The 13416-nt window shown below is 36.9% G+C and overlaps 1 protein-coding gene across 16 annotated transcripts in view; it reads right to left on the minus strand.

Annotated features, from left to right (window-relative positions):
* The window catches only part of TENM2 (teneurin transmembrane protein 2), a 643539-nt gene that overhangs the window by 292406 nt on the left and 337717 nt on the right, over positions 1-13416 (minus strand). The window lies entirely within an intron of this gene.

The raw sequence follows: 13416 nt of genomic DNA on the forward strand, positions 1-13416 counted from the left end.
GATGTAGTAAACAGGAAGCATAAACCCCACTCTTATCTATTTACATGATTTTCCTTGCACAAAACAGCAAGACAAGAAGCCTAATAATTAATGTACAATCACTCCAATTCTTGTTGTTCACTAAGTTTTCACTGAGAAAGAATTTTACTTTGTACATCTCAGCTTCAAGTCTTTCATAATTTTTATAAGATAATTAATTCTTGCACCCAAGGCCCACACAAATCAACAGTGCAAATGTGTTCTGTATACCACAGTCGTCTATTATGTGCAAAGAAAAAAAGGCAACACATTGACACTCACAGATATAAAAAGAGCTGACCAAAACAATAGAAAATAAACCACTTTGTATGCTAAAGATATAAGACAACACATGAGCTTTCAGGAGAACAAATATTTTGCTACAACAGAAATAATGTGAAAGAATGACAACTTCTGAGTCTTACATCCCTAACTTTAAGGGAAAAAGGTATTTCAAGGGACAAGCTACAAACAATTAAAACCAGACAGGGTTTATAAACCAGTTATATGCCTCCTTGCCACATGAGAAATTCAATTTTTAAGTGGTATGACTAAATACTTTTGATGATACAGGCTTTTGATTTAAAAGCAAGGAAGGAAAATGAGATTTTCAGCAACATTTCACTTCAAGATAGTGAAGTTATCTAATGCTCCACTATCTTATCAAGAAAGACAATTTAAAGAACAATAGGCAGATGAAGATATGTAAAGGGCAGAGCACAATGACTATCAGTATAAAACTGATAGAGAAAAAAATATTGCTCCTTTCTTTGTTTTGGTATTACCAGCAAGTTGATATTATTTCATATTTTAAAAACAATTAATTTCAAGTAAACACATGCATATGGAGACATATATCAAAACCGAGCTCATGGAATTGTTTCACTAAGCTTTTTTTTTTTTCATGTGAAAAGGGGGCCAAATTCCTAAATAAAGCACAATTCTTCTGTGGTACTTAGAATTAAATCAAACCACTTTAGTAGTCTGCAATTTTACAGTTTCTGTCATATCACATCCTATAACATGCAAAGCTTTGAAAACTTTACTGTCTCTCTTTTTGTTTTAATGCAAGTTTTGCTTTTATTTCTCTTTCAAGAGGAAAACCAGAATTAATCCATCAACAGCTCATCCATTGACATTTTATCATATTACCCTTTAAGCTTGTGTATGTTACTTCATCTGCTATTTTCTCTTTCACCTGCCTATGGCCACCTTGGGATATTTGATCCTTACTGAGGACAGAGATGACAACAAACTGCTCACACAAGCAAACTGAACCACCCCTTCTTTATGTGAAACACCTAAACCCAATGGTTAAAACATAAGTTTACAGGCTCTGTTTCTCCAATAATTTAAAAAAAGAGAAGTTTGTTACCAATGCCCAAAGGAAAGAATATTTAAATGTTGAGACACTTTAAAATAGTGTCACCTGAAGGGAAGTCTCCATGGGTATTACCTTCCTTTGACACTCACAGGGAGTTAAACCTAATTGCATTTAGGGTTATCTCTAGCAGCTACACTTGGAATCAACCATCCTCATGAGGACTATTGTTCTAACTAATCTACTTATTAGGCTTTTATTCAGATTTAGTACAGTCTTTTATAAAAAAAATATCTCAAAGGGATAGTAATGGATTTTTCAATTATCAGGGAGGAAAGAACAGACTATGACCTACAATCTTTGGCCTTGCCAAAAATTAGGAAAAAAAAATCTTATGTAAGTAAACCTTTAGATCTTTAAGTTAATTTTAGTCCCTATCAGAAACCACAGTCATATCTGGGAAAGGTAAAACCTGTGTGAATTTCCTGTGTCCTCCTACACACTCCCCTAAAACACAACCCCCAGTGCCCACAGATCCTTTTGCTCCCACAGTCACTGGCAGGGAGAAAGAAACCTGCTTTCTGTACTTGACTTTCAAAGGTGAATGAGTAGCAGTTCTCAGCTTGCTGCCTCAAGCCCCAGTTTAAGTTAAAAATCAATGCTGATACAGGTAATTTTAAATAACGGTACAAATACTAGCAACACATTTGAAAACTGAGAAAACAGCTACTGCAATTCCTGACCCAGTGTCCGTGAAGCACATGAGGTTGGGACTAGCTGCTTGCCTTTTGCATTGTTCAGCAAACTCATTTCCTTAATTCATGGTTCATCTTTTGAGCTGGCCTAGCAACTACTCACACCTGTCACCAGCATCAGCCCCATTTCTTCTGCCTCTCTTCCCCCATCCCCAGTTTTCTTCCTTTGGAATTTTTCCCTTCACAGTGCTGTTTGAATGGATGCTTCCAAATATGTACTATGAATTTTCCACCTTATTAGTTCACAGGTATTCTGGCATTTCACTGTTTAGCATTTCCCAGCAGGCCTCACTAAAAGCTTGGCTACCAACCATATAACACGTGCTCCACCCTTTAAGATGATATCACATTGTTTATGGTTGGTTTGTCTGGGAGGGGTTTTTTGTACATATGAAAACTGCCTTGCATTTTATAAGACTTGCTTCCTTCACCCATAATTCTTACGCCTCTCTGTCAACATTCATCTAGAAAATAACTGTGGAACTTTAAATATGACCAGAGCCTAAATATCCTCCTAAGCTCTGTTCTCATTTTCCCCTCTTCTATTTATCAAAGTGGCATAACCCAATTTTACTGGTAGTAAACAATACAAAGATGGTTTATTTTAGAAAGTAGCACTTCAGAAGCATTGAAAAAAAAAAAGTCTTACAAATAAACCCCCTGAATTTCTCAAGCTGCTTCCCCTCCACCCCAATATTTGCACAAAAACATCCAGTAACAAACACTTGCTCCATTCCCATCACAGCTACATGGCTGAGCCTTGTCCCAACTGTCTGATTTCCTCTCTCCTAAGCACTTTCTGTGAGCAGAAGCTGCTCCTCTGTTAGTACCTCAGTATATTTTCATTGCTATTCACTCACCATTTATTGATGATCATTATGTTTTCTGATGAATAGGACAAAACCCATAACAACTGACAGAACACTCAGCACCAGGCAGGTCAATGCTTCACTTTATCCTCAAATAACCTTTTTTGTTGTTGTGGTTTACCATCATATTCTACTATAATACTTCAGACCAAGCCTAGTGGACAATTCTAAAAATGTGGTACCTCAACCTCTACACACATCATTTCCAGAGGTAAACTATGATTGTGAAAAAATCAGGAAAAAAAAAAGTCAGTAACACAAAAGTTATGCACAAAAGTATGGAAAGACAAACTGTTCTGCAACAAAAAGGCCACACAACTTTTCTTTTCCTGTATTGTCTTGACAGAATTACTTTCTGCTCTATTACTCTATTATGTTCTATTGCACATTTTGTATCCAATGCTTTGTTTGATCTTTTACAAAAGTTGTGTTCGTTTTTCTCTCCTCTGAAGCACATTCAACAAGTCAATTAAACTTAAAAAGCTTTACCTGCATAGTATAGTGGCAGCTCTCAAGCAGAATTATTCTCCAATACAAGAACACCCACAAGACATATTTAAGTGTATACTTTCACAAAATATCTTAACATCAAATATTCACGCAAGAATCACAAACACTACAAAGAAAAAATGCTCTAATACAGTTCAACTACATCTAAAAGAGTCTTATAGTTCAGTGAACTCAATGGTAGTTACATCATTTTCTCTCTCCTCAGCCTATTAAAGGTAAGGTTACAAAAAATGGGAGTCTGAAGAATTTTTTCCTCAATTTAAGACTTCCTAAATATTACCAAACATGACCAGCAGCAGATCTACTGTACCAGGAGCTGGATTTTCCAAGCACACTGTCCACGCCTTTTATACTGGATACAGTAAGCAATCAGCTACATTAGAGACAACAGCACAGGACTTCAAATGACAAACACTTATATTTTGTGTTTTCATTTCCTATGAACTACTAAAAACATTAGGATGTATTTGTACCATAAGAATCTCAGGGACATCCATAATTCAGACCAGCACTTAGCAGAGTGCATAGATGTGTCTGCTTCTTTGTGCACAAGTCTGCTACATTTAAGAACTCAAAGCGAACTGAAACTAAATTTCAAGTGGATTTCTATAAGTCAAATGAAATGGGTTTTACTATTCTTATTTCCACAAAGAATTAAATATAGGCCCTATTAAGTCCAAATGATTATGTCTACATAGGAGTGTCAGTCAATCTCACAATACCACTTCAAGATCATGCCACTACATCACTGGGAATTTGGATGAATCTTCTCAAATACCCCTGAACAGCCAAGCCCTAACACCTGAAATATTCAAAATTGCCTCCTAATTCAACATGGTCATTGGCTCACATAAAAAGAAAAAAACTCCAACTGAAACTTTGCAACATTTTTTGTTCTTCCTCGTGCTGTTCCCTTCTGGTTTTGTTTTGCTTTGCCTTTTGAAGTAAAGGTCAATTTAACAACTATTACTTCACGCTGTTAGGAATGGTTTAGTATCCCCACAAAGACCAATGACTCAGCCATGAGTCATATCTTCATAATTTATAAAATCCTAAAGTCACAATTCTCATTGGAATAATTTATTAAAAATTAAGAAAAGCTTCAGTTTCAAGCAGAAACTAAAAGTTCTCTACAGTTGCTTTCTTTCTTTAATACCTTTTCCATGCAAGTCTTTCTCACAAGCACCACTTATGTCAGCCTCTGACCAATGACTACGTTTTAGATTAAAACCTTGACACCTGAAAAGACCAGTAACCTTTTTACAAAGTGATTTTTCAAATCTAGATATTTAAAAAATAAATCTCCAAACCTGGTATCATTACACAAATATGGTGACAAAATTCAGATTAATCAAGCTTTACAACAAAAGTGGTCAGGTACAAAGCTTAAAATATAGAGAAGATTACATGCATTGTACTACCACCAATCAACACTTCAATTATAGCACCCACTGCTGTTTCTCATCACTTTTGGCAGCCCACAAAACTCCATAAATAAAAACTTTGTAGAGAAGGCTAAAGAGAGTTTAAATTCCAAAACTAATTCCTTAAAAAGAATTTGGCTCCCTAATTTGGGATAAATATTTTTCAGTTTGAAAGTACAAAGAAAGGATAAGTCAACCAGAAAAAGTTATCTGCCCATACTAATTTCCTGCTTCTTTTGTAAAACAAGGGAATAAACTCAAATTAACTGCTCTTGATAAGATTCTCCTTGTTTTAATTTATCAGCTAATGTCAGCAGAATGGAGCACTGTGACAGCTTGAAAGGGATTCACAAAACAAAGGAAAGAAGGTTTTCCACTTCAAGCCTGTAATTCTAATGGCACTAAATTATATTAATCGCATGTTGGGTGTTGTGTCACCCTGCCCCTCCTCCAAAACAAACAAACAAAAAAAGCAGACCACCAAAAAATTATTTATTCTGTCCAAAAAACAGTATTAAAAGGTATGTGGACAAAAAAGGTAAGAAGGACCAAAGTGCTACCACGTTAGTGACATATTGGGCATTGTTTTCCAACAACCTGAATGTTCCACAGGTGCTACAACATCCTGTCTGCCTCTAACACTGCAGCTCATTTAAAATCAAGCAAGTCCCTAAAAATACAAAGGAAGTGATTGAGATCAGTGTTCTAGCAATAGTAATGCCTCACAAGACATAACAAAGAAGCTCTTGAAGTAATAACTTCAGCATCTGTCTTCCTCATTATACAGTTATGTTCTTTGCTGTTAAGAATTATTGTTTGCTTTCGAATTGTTGTGGCAAGTTAATTAATTGATGAGCGTCAACCACCTTTAGACCCACTTTTCCTTACTGATCTCTCTTGTCTTTCTACATCAAGTTCCATTAGTGGGGAAAAAAAAAATCAAATTACAGTTTTCAAGTAATTTATTTGGTAAAACTAATTTGTCATCTCTGCCTGTAAACAATTTTGAAGAACTAAGAAGTGACACACAATTCACAAGACAAGCAGACAACCTTACTGTTTCAGTGTGGTTTTTATTGGGGAGAAAAGATAGGAAGGACAAGATTTCAATCTCAAATTTTATCAACTATCTGTTCAGCCTGTAAAATGAAATCACCTATAGCTTTGAAACAAAACTATTCTCAGTACTTTTTGATAAAGAAGGTAAATACAACCAGTAGCAAGTCACATCAAGGATATTTTATCACTTCTCTAGCCTAGGGAAAAGTCTAATACTAGAATATATGAAGATAATACTTGAGAATATCCTCTTTAACTCCACGAGCTTGTCTCTCAAATTTTCTGAAAGTTTTATTCCATGGCTCTGGTTGGATATTTCTTCCCTCAGTTTCTCAAGTCTGCCTCTGAACCAGTGTAAATTGTTAGTATTTCCAAAGTCCAGAGACAAGCAGCCCAACAGCTATCCTGAATGCTTCTGAAGCAGATTTTGCTCATTCTGGATCTGCCATTTGCTAGTTTGATGTTGGATAGTTCCCACACAGCTAAAAAAGCAGTGAGCAATCATTCCTTACTCACATTCTTTATGTCATTCACAACTGGAGACTCCAATCATCTTACTGGTTGTTTTGTACCACAGAATATTAAACTATTAAATTCATTCTTCACAAGGAAACCATGCCATCCTTGGGTAACCCATCTCACTGGCTCTTACCTTTTGCAGTTCTATTATATCACTCTTTAAATGAAAGAATGAGAATTCAACACATTGGTCAATGTATGGAATTTCCACACATTTATACAGTGGCACTGACAATATTTTCTGTTTTTTTCTTTAAATAAACTTTCCACTGGTTCCTTTTGTTGTAAGAGAAGAGTTGTTTGCATCTTGTAATATCCTATGGACAGCCTTTCACAGGACTGCCCACTGTTGCACTAACATAACTTTCCTGAACAGTAATAGGTAATCCAGAGCCCATCATGTTTCCTCAACGACATCACCTGCTGTTTTCTTTTTCACCCATTCACATCGTGAGATTCTTTAGGAAATTTTTAATACCTTTGTCTTCACTACATTGGCATACAGAAAACACTTCAGTATGTTTCTGTTTTTCCAGCTCATTTAAAAAAATCCCAAAATTAAGTTTGTCCCATGAACAGAGCAACAAAGCTCAGCAGGAGGCTGTAAAACACTCAAAAACCTCCAGATAAATCCAGCTCTGTGATGTAACAACATATGTTTACCTCACATATCACGGTAGGCTTACAGCAACTACACTCATCTGTTCCCTGATAGAATTGAGCCAAAAGGACTCTGCACAAACCAAGCAGGTCACAGGTGAGACAGAAGAATTGCCTGGACAGCACAGACACACACAAACACCTCCCAGGGCTGTGCTGTGCACAGTCAGAGAGGCAGCATTACACACACTGACTCAAAAGGGATAATGGTTTGGAGCAAATCAACATTACTACTTTCTACATGTACCAGAAGGATATTTATGATGTGACACACATTGCAATATATTCTATCTAAGCTGCAAATACCGAATCATGCAGCGATTGACCCAGTTTCTTGTTCATTTTAAGCGTATTTTTAGTTATTCCTTGTTGATTTATGTTTTCATTAAAACCTGAGGGATATGTCCTTTTGAAGTGTGCTGGAGAATCAATGGACATATGATGCTTTCCAAAGAATGCATAGGCATTTTTCCCAAATGTTCCCTCTCTCCTCAAGTCACATGTCAGGTAGGAGCTCAACTCAAGAGCAAATAAGCATCATTTGTTTACCTCTATCTTATCTTTCCTTCACAGGAATTTAAATGCAAATGTAAAATAGAACAAACACCAACACCTGCATCAACTGGCAGTGCAGTCTAATGGCTACAATCAACAGAGACCACTGTGCTCTGCTCACACAGCACTCTGCAGTCAATACCACCAGTGTTCCATAACTTCCTTTCGCAATTGAATTTATAGAAGTGCTGTGAAAATCATCCCAGTATTTACATAGGAGTGATGTAATTAATTCCCAGAATTTTGTGGAATTACATATAACATTTTATGTAGACAATTAAGGAGATTATATTGGTTTGAAATAGAACAGACAACCCACCTAAGGAAAGAGCCCTCTGAGCGCCTCCAATCATGCAGAAGTCTCATTAGAAGGGTTTTCTTTTTGGAGAATAATGAGCTTAATTTGCAGTAAGTGGAATCTAATTGTTCTCAGACCAGAAATGTAAAGTCAGGGAAAGCAGGTCCACTGTTGTCAATTCTTTCTCTAGTATCCAAATGGACCAAAACCCCTCAAAATTTATGTATGGATTCCAAAAGTTCAGAGCAATCCATAGATGAATTTTTTGTTTGTTTGTTTTGCCCCTTCTCTACCACTGAATTAAGTTACAACATTAGATTTCTCTGTAATAAACAAGCACAAAATATTGCATAATGACCTAGCTTCAAATAAAGCCTCAATTACAGTAATGATCTTGATAATTATATCAGGACAGTCTAGGTACCCCTCCAGCTTTCTATTTTTCAAATTTAAAGAGAGTTATGTGCCTGATGACAGCTCTGTGTGCTCATAAGACTATACTTACTTTATCCTGTCTGCTCTCACATGCTCCAGAAATTCAATTTTAAGCTGCAGTTTTCAAGTATTTTGTCAATCACAGTTTATCAAATGCATTCTGCTAAGGCAGCTGTCAGGACAAGATTCAGCAGTGACAAGCTGTCTCAGCTCCTGTTCATTCTACCCTTAAGTCACCAACTCTTATTTTTATCTCTGAGGAGGAGAAACACTTCGGCTAGAAAAGGCTCTACCTGTTCACTAAACAGGCAGTTGAGTCACTGTGTTGGCAAAGCTCCTGATCAACAGAACGAGGAGTACCAATAAATTCTCAGCAGCCCATTTATGCCTGCTTTTTCCTTATCATAAGTGTTATTCTGAAAACACTGCTGGCACTCTGCACACAGAGGTGATTGAGTACAAAGACACCGTGCAGGTTGTCAATTTATCCTGAAAGAGCTTCCAGTGGATAGATAAAAGCCATCTAAACCAGCACAAGACAGTGCTATTACACAGAAACCTCCAAACTCCCCTCAAAACATTCCATAAAAAAGATCTGCCCTCTGTTACACACGTGCAAAATGATGACACCATTCATGGCCATTTGTGTACATAGTGAAATATCAATGCATAAAGTATTTTCTTATAAATCCTGGCAATTAAAAACTTCATGGTCTCTTACTTTCTATAATTGATATTTCATAAAGGCTAAAACTGGGATTATGCCTTTTAGCATTAACTGTGTTGACTATATTACCTAAAAGGATGTTCAGTTATAATGACAAATCACGACTGGGGAAAAAAAGGATAAATCAGATTTTCTCCTCCTCCACAAACATTATCATGGAAATGCCATATGCATAAGACAATTCACAGACAGTTTATCTCCAAATATTTTAGATGATCAAAATGGTGCCTTTTGATCCTATACATGGTCTGTTGTGGGATGAAGGATGGAGTTTGAAATGTAGATCCAGTGTTAATCTACATCAAACCCTTCTGCTTTAAAGAGAACAGAATGAAGAAAGTTTCAGTCTTCATTAAAGAGGAAGCAAGAAAAAGGGCAAATAGTGACTTGAGCTTCAGAAGTGTTAAATTATATTTGAAACAGGCTGACATTTGAAAATTTTCAATTGCTGTCCATCTTTTAAGTGGCCATCACCATCCATAAATGCCATATAAAAAGGAACAAAGCAATAAATGGGTCAGAGTCATCTCAAGACTTAGAGACAAATCATTAGGATATGAACAGGATATGAACATTGCCTTAACACTGCATCTCACTGCCAATCCTAGAATGAGAGAAGGTAGAAACAGAGCTAGAGGCAGGAGCAGGGGTGCAGGAGGAATCAGAGACAGGCTCCCAGCACACAAACACGTCAATAAGCAGCGGGGGAATCGCTGCCCTGATGTTGTTTCACAGCACTGTGGACTGGTTTTGTGACAGACCAAACTGAAATCAGAAGTACACAAAGGGCTCCTGCAAGTTACCAACACTCCCCAACTCCCTCCTAGGGCAGCTGTTTTTGTGTTATGGTTCTTAAGGTCCCACATAAAGGAAACTGTAAAGCAAATGGGAGAATTTAAGTTTCATTTATACCCTATATCTTCAAATAGTTTGCATAAAAATATTGGAACAGGTGAGCAAGGGCTTTTTGCTATTTTAAAAGGAATCTCTTCTACCTATTAAATGATGCACTTCATTGTATCACATAACTGCACTAAAAACTTGGATATCTGTGACAATAGTGCAGATGATGTTCACAGTTAATAACAAACAGGTTATTTCCATAGATATGATAAGCCTAAAAAAAATTTTTGAAATACAAATACACACAAGGATGACCTTAGATGTAAAAAAAAAAAAATCTCAGTCCCAAGTTTAGATGTCCATATAAAAACTGCACCTCATGTTCACAGCTAGTTTCCCTGGTGAAAAACTGCTAAAAGAGGAACCACATCAGTAGTTTCTGCCTGTTCATTGCACACTCCACGCTGGCATAAAATGGAGCAACAAACTACAAAACCTTCAGGAAAATTTGGAGGAAGAGACTTGAAAAGACAGCCAAGAAGGTGAGAAAAGAAACACACAAATAACTGATTAAAACTCTGTTAGGGAAAAAAAAAACAGAACTCAAAAGCTGCAAGGACCAAGAATCAGAAAGGACTGTCCTGAAGAAATATGTTCAGACTGTAAATAGGTGCAGCGGAGCATTTTATCCCTCCGAGGCAAATAAACTAAACACCTCACACATCCTTTCAGATTAAGCATTAAATATCATGGCAACACTAAGGTTCCATTTAGAATGAGGCACGGGAGGGGGCTGGCCCTGTACACAGGTTGTGTTTCCTGTCCTTGCACTCCTGGTATGGCACTCTCTGTGCATACTTCTGCCTTCTTTCTGTGCTGGGCACAAACCCTGGACACATCCCTGTTGCTCAGTGGATCCCAGGAGTGCATTTGGATGGCAAGCATTCTTCATGCCTAAAACGTTACATGCGAGTTCTAGTTTGCCAGCAAATGTAGAAACATGACAAGAGATAAGAACGTAATAAAAAGAAATTTCACATGCCAGAATTTTTTTTAGACTTTCTTTTTTTAGGAAATCCTTGGACCAAGATACACCAGTCTGTAAAAATTATTTTCTGTTTGAATGTATGTAATATCTTCCTAATAAGAGAAGAAGACACAAAGGCAAGAGAAGACAAATTAAGTGAGTGAAGAGATGACTAGAAACCTGTTTTCTCAGAGGACAGAGTCTACCTCAGCCCAGTAGTAACCCCTCAATGGTCACTGCTTTTACCACAACAGCTCTGATGCAGCTACCTAGGGACTGAGTGGTCATTAATCTGGGATATTAAATATTTCACCAGTCACCTGTGGCCATGAGCTGTATTCAACCACCTGGGTAAAGGCAGGTATTAGAAAACAGAATTTAAAACCAAATCTTTACTGTATGCAGTTATGTTTATTACTCCTAAAACCCAGACAGCTGCTGACCCTGTTCCAACACAGAGAAACTTTGAGCTGTAAACCCAGCACTGTTCTGAAGGAGGGAGCAAACAGAGCTTTGTAATTATGTTTTATAGAGGAAGTTTCAAAACGCACAAACTCACATCTGGACATAGGAATTTCTCAAGTAGTGTATCATGACACAATTCATACAATTCGTGATGAAGCAACCAAAGGAACTCTGACATTTTAACTAGCCCTTCCCAGCTGAAAGGCTTTTTCAGAATTACTTACTTTTATTATTTTACCACAAGCATTTGCAACTATTTAAGTTTCCACACATCAAATCCTATTTTTCAGTCATGACAGACCCTGGATATCCTCTGGCACATGGAGACCATCAGGAAAATCAGACCTCTAACAGTGCTTCACAACAGGGACAACTGCAAGGTGGAACACATCACTTCTGAAAGGTGCAAGTGAGCAATGTCCCAGCTGAAGTAGCCTTTTCACAAACAATATGTCAAAGTTTATCATCTTTGCTTTTACCATCTGACACTGACAAAACCCTTTTAAACTGTTACTTACTGGTCAACATCTCTGGCATGCATTACAAAACCCCCACATGGGCAGGACCTTCTTTTTCTAAGTTAAGTCACTTAGACCATGCCCAAATTCTTTAAAGTGAAGCCAAACCTTCTATTTTCTACAGTCAGTGGAGAGAAATAAGCACTGCAGAGATGTGTTCAGGAGGAGGTCTTGTCCATGAAACTTAAATGAGTGAATTCATGGCAGAATAGTCTTCCTTTGGAAAGCACCCAAAAACATCTACCCCTCTCTAGTGACTCAAAGACAAAATCAAGCACTTTAGTTGCAAAATTGCTTCATTAAGCACAATGTAGGCACAGAATTGTGAGGATCAAACCTGTGATTTGGACATGTTGCTCTTTCAATCCTCAGAAGAGAGCGCAAAAACAACCTTGCTAAAAAAACCCAAAAGCTTCTTGCATGACTGGGTAATACAAACTGATACGGCAAGGAAAAATGCTAAATTTAAATGTCACTAAGCATGAAGAACCCTTGGCTGTGTTAAGGTACGAGTAGTTCAGCCCAGGCAACACTTCACTCTGAAGAGAACTCAAGGCCTGTGATTGAACATATTCTAGAGCCACTTGCACTACTTTTCACCAAATTCCTGTTGCATTGTTCCTGGATTCTGAATGTCCAAGCAGTCCACTCACTGCACAGGTATTCAGATTCCATAACAGGGATTCAGATTCCATAACAGGGATTCAGATTCCATAACACATGTATGGAGGTAAGTAGTGTATAAAGGGCCAAAAAATTTTAAATCCATACCCGAAAATCATGCCTAATGACTTCAAATGAAGAACTGGAGTCTTCTTGATATTGAATAACAGACTGACTGTTTGAGTAATTGCTTCAACTTATACACAGGATTTGCTTCATATCCCGTCACAAACAGAATATACTGAGAGAACACCTACAAAAATTCCAGAGGATGTCCAACAGTAACTAACAGAACAATCCTGTGCTAGACTACTTATGTGTATGTACAGATTCAATGCAGCATTATATGTTATCATATCAGTTTTATTTATTTGACTTATATAGACTCCCCAATTTTATTTCAAGGTATGCATAGCAAGGTTTTTGAAATTATTTTTGTGGACTTGAATTGGGGATTTTTCCAGAACATCTTTGGTGTTCCACAAGTTTTCACTTAAAAGTATGAGATTAATGGATCCAAATGGGGAAATTCAGGACAGTAACTACATTGCATATAGCAAATACAATATGTAAATATTGCCACAGTTTCACATTAAATTAGGATAAAAAGGAAAATTATATCATCAGAACTATGATACATTGAACTAATTTATCTTTAAATACTAGAAATAGTAAATTTTCCGCTAATTTCCAGTTTTCTAGGAAACCTCTTAATACGAAATGTGTTAATGCATATTGTTAATGTTAATA

This window comes from Neopelma chrysocephalum, unplaced genomic scaffold (assembly GCF_003984885.1).
Source record: "Neopelma chrysocephalum unplaced genomic scaffold, ASM398488v2 Primary Assembly neopelma1_63, whole genome shotgun sequence".
NCBI lineage: Eukaryota > Metazoa > Chordata > Aves > Passeriformes > Pipridae > Neopelma > Neopelma chrysocephalum.